This window comes from Panthera uncia, assembly GCF_023721935.1.
Source record: "Panthera uncia isolate 11264 chromosome B2 unlocalized genomic scaffold, Puncia_PCG_1.0 HiC_scaffold_24, whole genome shotgun sequence".
NCBI lineage: Eukaryota > Metazoa > Chordata > Mammalia > Carnivora > Felidae > Panthera > Panthera uncia.
In genome coordinates this window covers 83,850,520-83,868,841 of record NW_026057580.1, presented here as the reverse complement: position 1 = coordinate 83,868,841, position 18,322 = coordinate 83,850,520, and the positions used below count along the sequence as shown (strand labels likewise).

The 18,322-nt window shown below is 35.6% G+C and overlaps 1 protein-coding gene and 1 non-coding gene across 2 annotated transcripts in view; one reads left to right on the top strand and one right to left on the bottom strand.

Moving 5' to 3' along the window:
* The window catches only part of THEMIS (thymocyte selection associated), a 189,089-nt gene that overhangs the window by 112,505 nt on the left and 58,262 nt on the right, over positions 1–18,322 (top strand). The window lies entirely within an intron of this gene.
* On the bottom strand, positions 2,338–2,444 carry LOC125939268 (U6 spliceosomal RNA). Its single transcript, XR_007463008.1, has one exon. It is a non-coding gene; the product is annotated as a U6 spliceosomal RNA (small nuclear RNA).

Below are 18,322 nucleotides of genomic sequence, written 5' to 3'. Positions count from 1 at the left end.
AAAGGACTTTATTCTCTCCTGAGTTCCCAGTCTTCCCAAATGGAATTGTGTTATTTTTATTTGTTTTTAACAACCATTTATGGGGGACTTAATAAATTCTAAAGAACAAAATAATTCTAATTAAATCCCTTCAGTGTTCATATGAATGTTATTATCATTCCCAATTTATAGACAAGGAAACTGAGGCTCAGAGAATAATTGCCCATAGTAAGAGAGCTATCAATAAGTGTTAGAGCTAGAATTCTAAGCTATCCTTTATCCTTCATCTAAATTGCTCTCTGTTGTTACCTGTTGTAAGGAAATTTCCTTGGTGCTCTTCCTCCTGTCCTCTAGTTCACAAGTCTGTGTTTGGTGTTCCTAATTTGGGTTTCCATAATAGGCCTAATGAACTGTTATCAGAGTCTTTACCATAAAGTGTTATAATGGCTCTCTTAGTTACCTCTATTACTAATTAGATACTGTGCTTCTTTAAATATATATTTGTGCTTGCTTCCCTGGTATTTTATTAAAGTTCCTGGTTCAGAGCAATCACTCAATAAATATTTGTGGAAAGGAGGAATGAAGAAAAGAAGGAAGGAAGGAAGAAACTTTATTTTACTCTCAAGGCAGTCAGGGAGATTAAGCTACTACAGGGAGAAGCCTTAAATTAGAGAAGCTCTCTGAGCTTTCATTGTTATACAAAACTGGCTTGGATCTAAGTGGCTAACACAATGTGGATTTTTATAAACTACTGTTCACTAAAGACTAAAAGAGATTTCCTTAAAATTTTATGCAGAGTTAGAACAACTACTAGTTCACATAAATTTGAAGGGATATAAGAGAACAAGAATGAAGTTGGTTCCTTCTTATATCCATCAAGTCTAACTTTCTTAGTAAATTACTTGAGAGTACATGTGTGTACACCCATGTGTGCCTCTCTCTGTATATGAGTATGGAAGTGTGGGTATGTGCAATGCTGTTTTTTCCAGCATCCTTTTAGATGTCAAGTTTTCTAATGTCCAAATAAAATCAAATAAGCCCTCAATTTCATATAATTTTTGACATTCCGGTGCCCTCCTCCTTTAGTTTCAAAAATTTATGTGGAAGATTTATATATATTCAACTTTGGTTTTTTTGTTCTCTTGCTCTTCACTCTCTTTCTTCCGAATTTTATTTTTTTATTTTATATTTTTGACATACAAAAAGTGATACATAATTAACGTATATAACCTGATGAGTTTAGTAATAAGTGTACACCCAAAACCATCAACAGAGTCTACGCCATAAACCTGTCCATCAGCTCCAAAAGTTTCCTGCCATCCTCTTTATTATTGCTCTTCACTCTCACTTCATGTTTATCTTTCATCTCAGTTCTGGTGTTCCAACTGCATGAGATTGCTCTGGTCTTTAATGCCCCGAACTATGAATTCAATTTATTTTCTTTGATTTTTCAAGGAACCACTAACAGGGCACTTGTGGGTAAAAATGAACTTGCTGAAGATCTGGTAATAACAACTAGGAACAGAAAGTGAAAGTTCTAAACCCTACTGATTAATCCTTGACCCTGAATCCTCTTCAGGCTTTTATCTCACAAAATTAGTGCCATTCCTTTCAGGATCATCTCATATTGGTTGTTTGCTTTTTAACAGTAACAACATTATTAATATTAACAATTATTATTATTTCCAAGTAATCTGCCAAAGTATCCCAGGAATGGGATATAATATTATAATAATAATTATTAATAGTAATAATAGTAATAATAATGCTCTCAGAAATGTTCATCTCATAATTTAGTTATGAAATCTTAAACTTGGAGAGCTTGACTTGCCTTAAGATGAGACCCACTTATAACTCTTCTAAATCTGTATTTATTTTCTTATTTAACTCCTTAATCCATGAGGAATTTACTTTGTATGTTGTATGAAAAAACTTTTTTTAAAACAAATGGTTGAAACATTTTCCCAGTTCCATACATTTACTAAATTATTCTTTACCCATCTGTTCGGAAAGAAGTTTCTCAATATTTTATTCCATTTCTTTGATTTATCTGGCCTTTTTTTAAATCAGTAGCTCACAAGTAGTATTGTCTAATTTCGTTTTAATATTGGTATAATTTTTTTCTTCTTATCACTGATCAGGTAGGTTCTCAGCTCCTCATTCTTTCAAATGAACCTTTAAGTTATTTCATTAATTTCTGTAAAAACATCTAGTGGGGTTTTAGATTGAAATTTTATTAAACTTAAATATTAATTTAAAAGAATATGAATTTTTATTTTACCATCTTGGCCAATTGTTTGATATTCCATTTAGTTAAATCTTGTAATTTAAGTCCTGAATATCTTTATAACATTTTTTTAAAATATGGAACGCTTCACGAATCTGCGTGTCCTCCTTGCACAGTGGCCGTGCTAATCTTCTCTGTATCATTCCAATTTTAGTATGTGTGCAGCCAAAGCGAGCACTATCATTATAACAAATTTTGACATACTTCTGACATTTCTTCAGATTGCCATTTCTTCATATTAGACCCCTTCCTTCAGAGTTAGGAACACTCCGTTCTGTGGTACTCTCTCCAGTGTAGAATTTTTGTATTTTCATTTGAGTAAAACCAGAGATTATGGCTTTTAACATGGTGACCCTCTGCTTTTAGTCAAGTCTGTCATTCAGCAGATACTTCTTGATTATTATATTTTAGGTACTGTTTTAGATGCTGCATATACATCAATAACAAAACATCTTGGTAAATGCCTTGATACTCTATTTAATGTTACATTCTAGTAGGAGTAAATAATATAGTAGTTCTTGATAAGTGCTATGTAAAAAAGAATAGACCAAGGTAAGTAAGATTTAGAGTGCAAAGTGAGTAGAATAATTTTAAATAAGCTGGCCATGGTGTGCCTTATGGAAAAGACAACACGTGTCCAAAGACTTGAATAGTTAAGATGAGCTTTGCAGACAGAGAGTGGGGTAAATGCTCCAGGCAGAAGAAAGAGATAGTATAAACCCTGTGGCGGGGATGTGCCTAATGTACTCAAGAATCACCTGGAAGGCCAGGATGGCTGCAATATGGTGAGCTAAGGAGACAAAAGGGGATGGAATCAGAGAGGGAATGCAGGACACAAATTGTATAGGTCTTTGCAGGTCATTGTAGTAATTTTGGCTTAAATTTTTATGAAACAAGACGTGATTGGAGGATTGGGTCGGGGAATGACAATCACGTGTTAAAGGGCTCATTCTGACTTCTGTGCTGCTGTTAGTGGGGGAACAAGGATGGAAACAGGGAAATCAATTAGGGGGACATTACTATACATGATGCTTCCTTGGGTCAGCAGGACAGCAATGGGAATAACAAAAAATGGTTAGCTTTAGATATATTTTGAGTGAAAGTAAAAGGTATTTCTTTCTAGGTTGCATTTTTCCCCCTCTTACTTTTTTTTTTAAGTTTTTTAAAAGTGTTTATTTATTTTTGAGAGAGGGAGAGACAGAGACACAGAATCTGAAGCAGGTTCCAGGCTCCAAGCCCTCAGCACAGAGCCCGATGTGGGGCTGAAACTCACAAGCTGTGAGGTCATGACCTGAGCCGAAGTCGATCCTTAACCGACTGAGCCACTGAGACACCCCATTTCCCCTCCTACTTTTAATAAAGAATCTTCATTTTATAAGTCTCTGCTGGTGACCTTTTAAATTTAGCTTATTCCTACTTGGGTTCTCTTATTAACAGAGTTTTCTCTTGGACTTTATACAGGTGCAATTCTCTTTTGAAAATATTGAGCTGTGGTGGAAAAAAAAAATACTGTATGGAAATCAAGAGAATGTGATTCCTGTCCTGGCTCTGTTACTAGCTTGCCATGTGATCTGAGATAATCCAGGCATTCCTGACTACACAGTGAGGTTAGAACAAATGATCACTACTATTCCTTTGAGCTTAAATATTCTACCCATCTATGATTCTGTATCTGTACATTGGTCAGGAAAGAGTTAAAAGTAACTGAAAAATCTTCATTTGAGTTCCTCGAAATATCAGCAGATTGTTTTGCCATAGCTGAAGAATTTTTAAGAGAAGAACTAGGAAGTTTCCAAAAATAAGCTTATAGTATTTTGAGGGGATGGTAGTCTTTCTGCTGACATTGCTGGCAAGTTTCTCTCTGAGAACGGAGGGGCCCTCGTCTGTAATGCTTGACTTAATGGGGCCTGCTTTGTCTTTGTAATCCTGCATTTTGTGGGAACTTGGTTCCTACTTTGTCTTCTTACCATCTATAAGAGGATTTTCCTAAGAAATGTCTTTTTAGAATTACCCTTCCTTATTTCAGTCCCACACTTTCAAAACCTGATTTATTGTGGTGGTGTCACTGTTTTATATATGCACAAGGCAGTATTTCCATTCACCTTTCTATCTGTTTCAGCCTAACATTTCCCTGTAGTTGATGCTGTTCTTAAGATTCCTTTGCAGGGCTACCAGGGTCCATCCCATGTTGCCTCCCCTGGGTCATATTCTTCATGTGTACCTTGTGTCTGTTCTCTCTTAGATCACATAATACGTCTGATTCTGTGCCTAGGTGCAGCCTGCTCCTCTCCGAAGCTAGCTCAATCTGCTTTGAAACATAGAACAATATTGTTTTCCTCATCTCAAGGGCATTGTATTTATGACTCTATTTGACATTGAGAGACCAGAATTAAGATACTAAGAGACTATGAAATGAAAGGCAGAAATAGCTTGTTCTTGCAAATGGAAAGAAATTCACCCCCACTTTGCTAAAAGCACAAGATCTTTCTAATCAAACATTTGACATCATGACCAGGCTGGGGAAAAAGTGTACCTGTTCAGTTATAATTGGTTCTGCTCACAGAAGTGGATTTCTCATTGTCTGTGCAGCTACAGGAAATATGGTTAATAAAAGCACATGTCAGCCTGACTGAAGCTGTTCTATAAAACCCTGCCAGACCACTCTGCAAAACTGTTACTTCCCATTATGAAAACTAAATCTCAAATCATAGTCAAAAGGTAATCAGTCTTCAAGAAAGTAGTCTATAGAAGCAAGCAGCAATTCAGATTTGATTGGCAATGTAAGTTTTTCAGGGAATAGTTCAAAATGGGAAGCATTTTGAGAGACCCAGAAACACAATCCAAAATGATGATTCTCAGAATTTTCTAACATTGGGTTATTGATAAATATATACATTTTTTTTAAGTTATGCTTTCCTGAGAACCATGATAATCGTACACCATGGTTTTGTGTACTTCATCTCATTTAACTCTTGTAACACAACCTTGGGATATAGGTATCGTTGTCCCCATCGTATAGCTGAAGCAAATTGCCCAGAGTTCCTAGATGTACGGCAACTGCCATGTGGACCTTTCTGCTGCCAGCCAAGCAAGCTCCGGCCCTCCTTATAGTCCCATGATGCGTTCTGGAAAGGTGGTGTATGAATATCTCCAGCAACTTTTCTGCTCTACTGCTCCTTGCTTGATATCCATGTTTATTGTTTCCATCTTTGACAAAACAGAGCAATAACACCTTCACCATAGGGTGGTTGTAAAGACAAAATACAAAGAAATGACACACATCTTAAAAAAAAAAAAAAAGCCCTATCAAAAGGGAATTAATATGACCTCGCCTAAAAAGCTCAATTTTGTATATAAATTCCATGATTTAAAATAAAATCTTCTCCTCTAAGTGAAAGTCATTGTGATTAGGTACATCAGTAACATATAGAAGCAAGCACATTTTTCTTTTCATACAAAAATGATGTTGCTGACACATTGCTGGAGAGACAGGTGTTGTATGCCCTTTTCCTAGTTGGATCTGCACGAATTCTGTAGTTCTGTGTGCTAACCAGGCAAACAAAGCCTGTGTTATGCCAATATACCTATATCATATATAGATATCACTACCAAATTTTTTTTCTGAAATTTATAAAATTAGCGTCACCCTACTTCTGTTCTATCTTTCTCTGAAATAGGGCAAAACTAAATCTCTAGATATTCCTCATTTCACTCAGGAGAATTTTCCAGTTTGGACCAAGTAATCAGGTGGTCTTGACTATAATTTCCTTGGAATTCCTTAGCATTTCATTTTTTTTCTTTTGCTACTTTGCTCATATTAATATTGATGTACATAGCTTATCTCCTCTGTTAGACCTGGGATAGTCTGTACTCCAAATACTATGTCTTGAATGAGTGTATGACTGCTCTCAAAAGATGCTTAATAAGTCTCTGTCTGGGGTTGAACAAGAGAACACATTTTCATGACACTTAAAAAATCTCCCAGGAGAAACCATTTGGATTATATACAGAATGTATCTAGCTTTAATGGAAAGCTAAGTAACCCTAGGACTTATTTCTAGTCTATATGCCAATCATACTCAATTTATCAAACCATCCACCAAGTAGTTGGAATATGTAGATATAGCAATACAAAACAAAAGAAACAAAAAGCAACTGTTACTCAAGATGGGCAGACCATGAAGGTTATTATAGGCCATTCAAAAGGATTCTGATTTTTTTTTCTGAGATAGGGAGTTATCAAAAGGGAAGAGCAGAGATGTGGCATGGTATGATTTATGCTTTAAAAGAATCACTATGGCTGTGAGGGGGTCCAACTATTTAACATAGGCCATGCTTAGGATGTGAAGCTTTGTTTCTAAAGGGTACTCTAGATATTAGGGCCATTTTGTTTCATTTCCAAATGTATTTGAACATACCTTTGCTATATCAAAGTAAATAAAGTCAGTTTTATTTTTCTAATGTTTTGCCATATTCTGGGCAAGTAGGCAGAAGGTAATGAGGATTTAAGTAAAGTAACCTGGTCTGACCAGAATTTATAAGATATATAAATTTATTACCTATTCAGTGATGAAAAGGGACAATATCTGAAGCATGGTTATTTTTGTTGTGTCTTCTCAAGAAAAGATTTAGGAAGAAAAACATTTTTAAAAATCACTTACTTTCGGGGCGCCTGGGTGGCGCAGTCGGTTAAGCGTCCGACTTCAGCCAGGTCACGATCTCGCGGTCCGTGAGTTCGAGCCCCGCATCAGGCTCTGGGCTGATGGCTCAGAGCCTGGAGCCTGTTTCCGATTCTGTGTCTCCCTCTCTCTCTGCCCCTCCCCCGTTCATGCTCTGTCTCTCTCTGTCCCAAAAATAAATTAAAAACGTTGAAAAAAAAATTAAAAAAAAAATCACTTACTTTCAAATAAGAACTACAATCTGAAAATATATTATAGTTCCATGTTACTGCCAGTAAATGATTACTCTAAAAGTTCAGGTAGTTTAGACTAAGACAATAATTATGAATGTCATTGATTTCTTTAATCAAAATGTCAATAATCGTCATTTTACTTTTTTCCCATTTACATTAGTCTACCCAACTTTTCATTGTTCAATAATAGAAAGCTGTGGAATAAATCAGTAGAGGTCACTAGACTATTTAGCTTCACTCTCTATATCTTGATTGTTGGAAGGCAATTCTCTGAATGCTTTCATATTCCCTCATGGTCTAAACTTTCTGAGGAATGACCACTGTCAAATTTGGTTAGAGAAAGATTGAATAGCAAACATGTCCTGGAAGATAGAGATAGTATATTACTTCAGAGAGATTCAGAGACTTCTCTCTCCTGTAGTATTTGCTTATATTCCAGAATAAAAGCCTTTCCCTCTCCAGACGATAGGGTGGGAGAATGTGCCAGCCAAGCTCTGGGTGTCGTGGTTTTGTGAGTCTGTGGTACAACCCCTCTGTTTGTGCAAAATCCTAATTTCCCCCCAAATAATTAGACAATTATATCAATACCATTTTTCAGGATGCTTTTAGTAGTGAGGCCATTTATAGCCTCATCAGTGCTAAGATGATCTGTGATAACAAAAACTTTGTGTTTCCTGTCAGGATATCTCTCTCTCTCTCTCTCTCTCTCTCTCTCTCTATCTATCTATCTATCATTTTTCATCTATCTTCTATCATCTATCTATCTGACACTGTGGCAGGCTAACTTCTTGTGTTATAAGTATTGTCTCAGACCCTTAAATTTCAGACTCAACACTGATATCTTCTCTTTATGAGACTCACGCCACATTGATATTTGTACTGATGAAGAATGAGACTCATTTTATGTTAGTTGTCAAGATATTCTGTGTGTCATTTTTTCTTTATGATACATTCAAAACAGATAACAGAAATAGTGTGTGTGTAAATATGGAGTTCTTCACACACACATATTTGCAGGACTGTTGAGATGGATGCATAAAAGCATTTCCTTGGCTGTGGTGATAGGTTTGAATTTCACTGAAACATGCTGTGAAGGATGATGTCATGCAAAGAACATGGTGACATGAGTGCAGCAGAGAGTCATGTTGGCTTACGCCATGGATTGGTGACTTGTGAGGCTTTTTATCTGCATGAGTAGATAAGCAAGGTTTTTGTCTTCTGGCTAAAGGAAGAAGGTGTGGTATGTGGGGTGTGCATGTGTGTGTGTGTGTGCAAGGGTGCTGGAGAGACTTGGAGATAAATAAAGCAAGAAAGTTGCGGGGGAGGGGGTTAGAATATGGAGACTTAACCTGATATCTTATGTTTTGATTGCCACAACTAGCGTCACAGCTTTGGGATGATGCAATGTTAAATAATTGCTGCTGATTGTTTTCAATAAATGGCTAATGATAGGACTGCTTCCAGAGTGGGTGGAGTCAGCTCCAAAAGGAGCTTTTCCAGGGAGCTGCCAGATTAGTGTAACAGCGACAATAGTCTGTGTGTGAATGAAGCTTTTTAAAAAATTGTTTTATTGTGATAGGAACATTTAACAAGAGATCTACTGTCTTAACAAATGAAGTGTATAATACTGTATTATTGCAAATAGGTGCAATGTTATATAGCAAATCTCTAGAACTTATTCATCTTCCTTAACTGAAACTTTATGTCTATTGATTAATAATTCCATTTTCCCCTCCTTCCAGCCTCTGGCAACCACCATTCCACTCTTTGAGTCTATAAATTTGACTACTTTAGATACTGCCTATAAGGAGAATCATGCGGTATTTGTCTTTTGGTGACTGGTTTATTTCATTTAGTATCATGTACTCAAGATTCATCTATGTTTTTGCATATTGCAGAATTTCCTTCTCTTTTAAGGCTGAATAGTATGTGTGCATATACCACATTTTCTTTACTCATCCCTCTGCTAATGGATATTTAGCTTGTTTTCACATCTTGACTATTGTGAATAGTGTTGCAGTGGATATGAGAATGCATATATCTCTTTGAGATCCTGATTTCAATTCTTTGGGATAACTATCTAGACTTTGGATTGCTAGATCATATACTGGTTGTGTTTTTAATTGTCTGAGGAATTTCTATCCTGTTTCCTAAGGAGCTCCAAACCCAGTGTGCCCCTCTGGGTGGTTGCAAGTCTGCTGGGTTTAGAGACTACTACAGAGCTGGGGGGAGGGGAATAGGATGAAAGCAAGGCAGGATGCCACAAAATTCACCGTTCTCATCAAGACTGAGTCATTTTTTGAATAAAAGCTTCTCGGATTGTTGAAAATATTTAGTTAATTCTGGAGTTCTAAAAAAGTTGATTCTAATGATTTTTGCCAGTGTTTATTGGTTTTATGGATGAGTGGCATTTTGGAGGTCCTTAGTCCACCATTCCTAACTGTTGATCTTGGGCAAATTATTTAACCTCCTTTTTTCTCAGTTTTTACATTTGTAATACAGGGATAATAACATGCCTCAGAAAGTTGTTGCAAGTTTATTTAGGAAAATCACTGAGAATAGTACCTGGCACATAACAAACACCCAATAAACACCTGCCATTAAGATCAAGTATATTTATTTAAAATATATTAGTTCTGGAGCACCTGGGTGGCTCAGTTGGTTAAGCATCCAACTCTTGATTTTTGCTCAGGTCACGATCTCATGGTTCTTGAGATCAAGCCCTATGTCAGGCTCTGCACTGACAACACAGAGCCTGCTTGGGATCCTCTCTCCCACTCTCTCTGCCCCTCCCCCACTTATTCTGTCTCTGTCTCTCTCAAAATAAATTAATAAGTTAAAAAAAATTTTTTAATAAAATAATAACAAACCTACCCTTTATTATTTTTTTTTAATTTTGGTTTTATATTCATAGCATAAGTCGCACTTTTTTTTATTGGTTTATTTGGGTAGGTAGATTTATAGGTTCTATTCTACAAAGCTTCAGACTACAGCAGTTGAATATTCCCCGGAGCATTTTGAAACAGTAACTGATGGCCGACCGTTGCAGACATTATGGTTATAAGCAGGCTGAAAACCATACTCAAACAGGGTAATTTTGCCTTTTGTTACCTCAGAAATACAAGCCTGATTATGTATGTTCTTTTGCCAAGATGGTATATAAAACAGCACTTTTTGAGAGGGTTGCCTAGGGATCAAATATAAAATTTACAATATTTTATGAAATACCTAGAACTCTCAAAGTCATTGATGTTTTTATAAAGTGTTTTACATTTTGATGATAAACAAAGATGCTTCCTTAAGACACTCTCTACTGAGGGAGAATGGATATTAGAAGGACTCGTTCAGTGCCTTAAATGTCAGCGAACTCCAGCCGGTCTGAGAAAGCACGTGGCAATTCCATGAATACGTTTAATGTATAATCAAAATGGTCAGTTCAGAATATTTAACAATAGTAATTAATTATGAAAATTTTTTAGTTATTTGCCCTCTATTCTATAGATATATTAAGCATAATATTCATATAATGACCCACTTCATTATAAATACTCTTTGAGGCTATGTTTATTAGTATCCTAAAGGCTCTGAGTTTTGAGTAAGCAAGAAAAAAATGCCTCTATTGGCTCAAGAGTTGTTCTTCATCTCTAACTGAACTATTTTAATTACTACATTTAAAAAAATGTTTATTTATTTTTGAGAGAGAGAGAGCACATGCACACTAGGGGGGAGGGGAAGCGAGAGGGGGTACAGAGGATCTGAAGTGGGCTTAGCACTGACACCAAAGAGCCCGACAAGGGGCTCAAACTCAAGAACCGTGAGATCATGACCTGAGCCAAAGTTGGACTTTTAACCAACTGAGCCACCAGGCGTCCCTGATGATTACATTTTTTAAAAATCATTTCATGTAGTAGAGATTACACCAAATCAGATCTAAAGGAAGGAAGTATACTTCATATAGAACTTTCTGACTTTAAGATGTATCATTCTGAAAAAATAACTTGTAATATATATGTATTGACCTATACATTTAATCCTATTCCAATAAAAATTCAGCTGACTTCATAAAAATAGAAATTCACAGCAAAGACTTTTCAAAAATAGGATACAACAAGAATGAACCATTTTTAAAAAATTAAATTGAATGTCATTGGATTTAAAAACTTATTCACTTTTTAAGATATTCTATTAAAAATGAAAAGAAATGCCCCAGTCTGAGAGAAAATATTATATACAAATACAAAGCACTTGTATTTGCTATACATTAAAAAAAAACCTCTTAAAATTTAACAATGAGAAGACAACATAACTAAAAACAGAAGAAAAAATATTTGACCATTTTACAAAGAAGTCATTGAAAATGGTCGATAACTGAAAAAAATCCTCTACAGGTAAGATAATCATTATCAAAAATTAAATCACAATGAGGTACCAAACAGCTAACGTTAAAAAGGCTAACAAGATCAACTTTTGGTTCACTTGGGAAGAGTTGGAACTCTAGAAGAACTGGTACATGCTGATGTAGATTAAATGATACAACTTGAAAAAAACCACCAAACTGTATGACAGATTTTTAAAAGAAATTCCATATCAATCTTTTGTGAAACTTCGCCATTCCACTTGAAGGAACTTACCAAGGAAAAATGAAAGTGTGTCCAGAGCATGGCACCAGCAGCCAAGAAGAACCACCCAGAGAATGTATTTGGGCCCTGATCAACATACTCCCTTCTGAGCAAAGTGAGATGGCAACTGTGCTTTGCTAGATCTCAGACTTTTTCAGGCCAGTGACTCTATGTTGCTCCCATTTTTCCTCCTCTTTATGAATGGAAGCAAATATTGCAGTTCTCCTGATCTGGTCTCCCCATTGTACGTTGGGTATGTGGGGCCCAATAGCTTTCTTTATTCCCATTTCTTTATTCCATTGTCTTCTGATCAAGAAGAGGCCCCCACAACTAACCTCAACAGCACCTGAACCTGATTTACATCATGTATTCCTGGACTTAAAGTGTGCTCCTGATGTTGAAATGGGATGAAACTTTGAGGGTTTAGGGAGTTTGGTAAATGTATTTCAGAAATGGGAAGGATGTGTATCATATCTGGCCAGAGGACTAACTGTGGTCGTTGTTCTCCAAAAACGGTCCCTATCGTAATTTTATTAGATTAACATTTGTTAAGTTAAACACTAGGGTGTCATATGGTGAGCTTCATTTCAACAAAAGATCACAAAAGAATTGAAATAGAGAAGTTTATTACTCACAAGTCCTGGAAAAAATACATGGCAAGCCTGGAGAGACCACATGGGGAGGTCAAGACAAGGTACAGCAAAAAGAGCTGGCAGGACCAAGGGCACATGCCTTAATTAGGTCCCAGGGTGGAGTGCTCTGGGGAGTTTCCAGGCTTAGATTAAATGGGTCAATTTAAACAAAAAAGAGTGAGATTTTGGTAAGCTTTGCAGGAGTCTTATCTAAGGAGCTTATAAGGAAAAGGCTCTGGGAGACAGAGGAGACTGTTTATCACAGGACCACTGGCGAAGTCATAACAGGAACTTAATGTTTATTTATGACTCTGTGGACTTGTATCTAGGGTGTCAGCTTGTATGATGGGCTGATCTCAGTTTAAGGCCCCTGCAGGATGCTTGGTCAAACAAAATGGATGCCAAGGCATCAATGCCATGGAGTTGCTTAACTAAACTCTCAACAGCCCCCAATGAACCACGCCTCCTAGTGTTCGTGCCTCTCTCTAGTGCTTTACCACACTGGATCTGAATTAGCCCCGTGATTTGCTTTAACCATTTTACTGTGGTACAAGTATCAATGAGCCAGTTTCTCACCTTAGCCTTTAGAAGGCCTAGTAGGTTTTGCTTTGCCTTTTAGGATAACTCTGAACTGTGCTGTAAAAGAACTGGCTATCTTGTTGTAGAGACCATTGGGATATTCAGTTGTCACAGCATCCCAGCAGAGCCCAGCTTTCTCCACCAAAGTGCTGGGCACATAGCGAGCCATCTTGGACATTGCAGACCCAGATAACATCACACTGAGTTGGGTCTAGTTGATTTACAGAATGAATGGTGGAGATAATAAAATGCTGTTGCAAATCACTACCTTTTGAAATCATTTGTTATACAGCAGTTGCTAGCTAAGACATTTATACAAGTCACTATGTATCTGCACATAAGATTTTATAGAATAAAATCAATATATTGGCTAATTTTACTTGAACTTGAGCTAATCTTAAACCTTTTATTCTGGTATATAATTACATAGCCACTAATATTAAAGGCTTCTACAGTTGTTGCTGTATTGATTATCATTCTTTAGGTTGTTTGGTTTCAAAAAAGAATTGCTCCTTACAAAGTTAAGTGACAGTTTAAGCCATTTATAGATCTTGGCAAGGAAGAAGATACCAGATGTCATGTATGTGATGGAACTATCCATAATCTTCTTGTTGTCATTAAAAAGTCTTTTCAATCCTTTAGTGTTAGTTTAAATTTATAGTTGCTTCTCAGTCATAGGAAAGCAGATAATTTTTTAATAATAGATAAAGAATTTTTAAGGGATCTCTGAGTATTTGTAACTGTTTTCTTTTTGATGGTGGAAAATGGGATAAAGAGGCTCAAAAACATTCTCAAAATGTAAATCCTTCTTTTGGAAATTTCTAGCGTAACCACTTGGGATACAAGTCATGCTGAAATATATCCAGAGTATGTGAGATGATCAGAAACATTGATCCTTTACAGAAACGTTTTAAGTCTTAAGGCTTCCACATTAGCTTAATTGCATAAGACCATTATAACAAGCTACGCTCTTTATCTTGCCCCCCGAGGAAGTGCATTTTAGGCCAAAGTTCTATTATCAGCAGAATCTTGGAATTACCTGTAGCTTCTTATTATTTTTCTGTCCTCAAAACAATGCAACAAGTAATGTTGAGGCTTTAGGTGTATAGTTTGAATCAGCATATCCTTATACACAGACAGACTTTGAATTCTGGAACCTACCCAGTGTTACCAACTTGATTTAGTATAACCTTATTTGTCTGTTAAGTAGATCACGACTGGCAGAGCCAAGAGGAATCTAATAAACACATTTTACTTCTCATAGAATAAGAATTCCTCAAAGACTGAGTTTTCCTCTCCTTTTAGTCAACCACCTAAGCAAAAAGATTAGACTTCTATGTCATTCACCAGAGCTAGTTTACATTTTTAGACTTCTCTGGGAATATAAACATCAAAATCACATTAGATTTCAAAGATATTGTTGTTGTTTCAAGGGGGGGGAAGCCAGAGGAATTAGAATCTATTGTCAAGAATATGTATTAAAAGAGAATTAGGGAATGGAAGATATTTGAATGATTCTGGATACACAGAAATGAACCATCACATTCAAGTTTTTTTTCCCAGAAAAATGATCCCAAGAACTTAATCTTTAACCAATCAAATTGTAAATCAAATACATCATTAGCTCAAATATAAGGACTCTTCTTTAAAAATCCTCCATGAAAAATGAACATTCTCTTTGAAAAATAGGCAAATTACAGGAATAGAAAATTTATAGAAGTACAAATGACCAGTAAATATATAAAACACTTGTTAATCCCATTAAATAGATATATTCAAATTTGAAAATAAGCTGTTTTAATTCATCACAGGCAAAATAAAAAAAATATAAAAAGTTAATCAGATTGTACAAGGAAACAGCTTCTCTTATACTCTGTATGAATACTTTTTTGACCTGGCAATTCCACTTAACATTATCTGACTGAGAAAGTCTTCCCATATGTGCATTCATAAGAATAATCATTATTACATTGTTTCAAATAATGAACATATGGAATCAATATAGATGTCTATTAATAGAAGAATGATTATATAATCTAAAAAATCTATAGTGTACATTTTAAAATGAGACAGATGCAGTGAAAGGTAAGCATCTAAGATGTATTATTAAGTAAAGAAAGAAAATTGTAGAACAAAATACACAGTATTTTTCCATTTATTAAAAAAATCACAAAACTACTCATTTCCATATGATCTTTCATGTATTCTGATACATATATGTGATGTGAAACACATATCATTCTGAATACAGTGATCTTGGGGATGGGTGTGGAAGAAATCGTGAAATCAGGGCTATGCATATATTCATTTTGTAAGTATGCAGAAATAAAAAGAATAGGAAAAAATCCCAGGCGCAACTTAAAAGAATCCCATCTTTGGTTTTAAACTATGCCTAGGTGAATCATAATTAAACTATACTTAGGTGAACCATAAATAATTTAAGCACTTTCGCAGTTCCAAATTTCAATGTGAGGTCAGTAATTGCTATGGAATGTAAAGGTGGTTTGTAAAGTCCTTTATCTAATGGAGCGGAAATAAAATCTCAAACCGGGGAAATAAGCATGACTGGCAGTAGAGAGCAAAGCCTCAGTGTAGGGGCTTAGTGACATTGAACATGGTGCTTCATCTCTCTGTTGCTCTTTCTTCGCTTGTACAATGAGGAGGTGATATACACCTTATAAGTTCCTGGGGGAGACCAAAGAAGATATTAGAGGACAACATTTCATACACTGTCAAGCACATAAGTCCTGAGATACTGGTACGTGTTTTCACTTATTGATAATAAATACAACTAACTTAGAAATTTAAATCACTGATTAGAACCAAGTAAAGAAAGCTAAGGATCACTAACTCTGAAGATTTGCCCAATTTAATGGAATCCTTAAAAATGTTAGTTTTATTTCCGTTTATTTATTTCTTTCCTAAACCTTTCATTTGAAAGGTAGCTTTAAGGGGCGCCTGGGTGGCGCAGTCGGTTAAGCGTCCGACTTCAGCCAGGTCACGATCTCGCGGTCCGTGAGTTCGAGCCCCGCGTCAGGCTCTGGGCTGATGGCTCGGAGCCTGGAGCCTGTTTCCGATTCTGTGTCTCCCTTTCTCTCTGCCCCTCCCCAGTTCATGCTCTGTCTCTCTCTGTCCCAAAAATAAATAAAAAACGTTGAAAAAAATTTAAAAAAAAAAAAAAAAAAGAAAGGTAGCTTTAAGAAATCAAATAATTCTTCCAAACATAATTGCTGTTTCCATCTCTCTGCAGAGCTGTACGCTAAAATTCAGAGAGCCACCTAGTAAAGTCAGTAAAGTGAATTGGAAATGAATATTGTCTTCTGATGATGTGTTTGGAACACTGTAATATTTACATTTTAGACTGAGCTCAACTTTGTATTGTTTAAGGTAAAAAGATTCTTTAGGGTTAGCCATGTGATAAACTAGCAAGATTGATTATGTGCGCGGTTGGAACTAAGACCAGGACTGCCATAATGATTAGATCCTGCTAGTAGAATCAAAGCCAATATAGGGAATACAAAGTGATACTTTTATATTCAGCATTGAGCTGTATCCAGGTAGCTTTGTAGAAATGATGAGCAACTTGGGAACTTTTGTTTAGAAACATTGTAATATTTTTGAAACTGTTCAATTTCTGATCTGAATAGTCTGAATACATGAATATTCAGCTGATAATTGTGTTGTGGTTTTAATATTCTAAATTTTAAAAATATAACTAATACTGTTCGAAGATCTCTTTTATACTTTGCCTTTATTCTTTTACAAAAGAAAGTTCCCTTGTCTTTTTTTTTTTTTTGGAAGAAAAGGCATACATATTTTAAAAGGAAGTGGTAATTAGCATCCCTATTCTATTGTTTTCATTGGAAAGTATGGTTTCTTTTTAGGTAAGCCAACTCTCCCTTCAAACTACAAAATTGATGATGAAGCAAAAATATTCACACTTTGAAGTTAGAAGGAACAGCTTGCCGGGTTGACAGAGGCAAGTGGAGGGAAATGTGCCTGGAGTTGTTAACGAATCCAAAAACACAGCATGACATTTAAGTTAGTTAGAAGGAATGGAAAATGAATCCCTGGAATACAAATAATGTTATTTAAGATTTATTTTGCTCTGCAAGTGTACTTCTTTAATTAAATGAAAGAAGCATCATACTCCACCAATTTATAATCTGTATGAATGGAAAAATCATTAAATACCTAGGCTCAGAACTAAATAGAGTGAATTGTGTATTTGCGTGCACGTGTGTTCTACAGCTCAGAAAAAGAGATGTTAAGAAGAAAGGGGGAGATTTATTTATGAATATTTGGGGGTTCTATTACAAGCTATTAATAAAGAACTCATCAACTGTTTTACTGGAACTGACGAATGTATTTTACATTTTTACTTACGTGAGGAAGGGAATTCTCTTATTTCTAGAAGTAGAACAGAAAAAAGGCTAAATATGTGTCTAATAGCCAACTATTTTCACCAAAAGTATCATTAGACATTTTTTAAAACAAAGATTTCCAAATATTGATTTATGGTTTATGCTGCATTCAGTAATTCTGTTGGTTATTGCATCAAACAAAAAAGCTACATAGAATGTATGAAATTCACTTTGGGGATTCCTAGTGGGCATCTCAAAGACATAAGCAGTCATTAGAAGGGCTAAATCAGAAATGTAATGAGCTCATTGGATGATGATTAAGAGTTTATTACAATTCTCTTATTAAGTTGCCATGGACACAGAAAATGAAATAGTGATTTCAGATAGGTCCCACAAATTGAAAGTCATTTGAGCAAGTGCTCTGACTTTTGGGTGCTAAATTTTGATCTGTTTACTTCTACATTAACCACTAAATAAAACCTTGCTCCAGATTTCACATAAAGAAGGATTTGCTAAAGTATAATTATAGATGTGTCCAAGGAATGCTCTAATGGTCAGCTAGCATTCAAATATACCCAATACAATTCAATTTTGATTAAATTGCTTGAGTAATCCTTTAAATTTGGTGCTAGAAAATTCCTTTCATTATTTCATAACCAATCTTTAGACACAATACCAAGTAATAATTTGTAATTTACCACAACTGAAATTGAATCTCATGTTTTGAAGCTAGTGTGCTCGAGTTAGCTTCCCCATCCATTTTTTCTACGTGGCAATCTTTGTCAACTTGGGTTTCTGTTGTTCTCTCTTCATCATCTTCTCAATAGTTACACTTGTGACATGATGGAAACTTTGTTGCTTTGTGAAATACTCCCCAGAAAATAGCCCGATGATAATGTTGGTGAGCAGGATAGAGACCTAAGAAAGTAACGATTCTTATCCCTCAAATA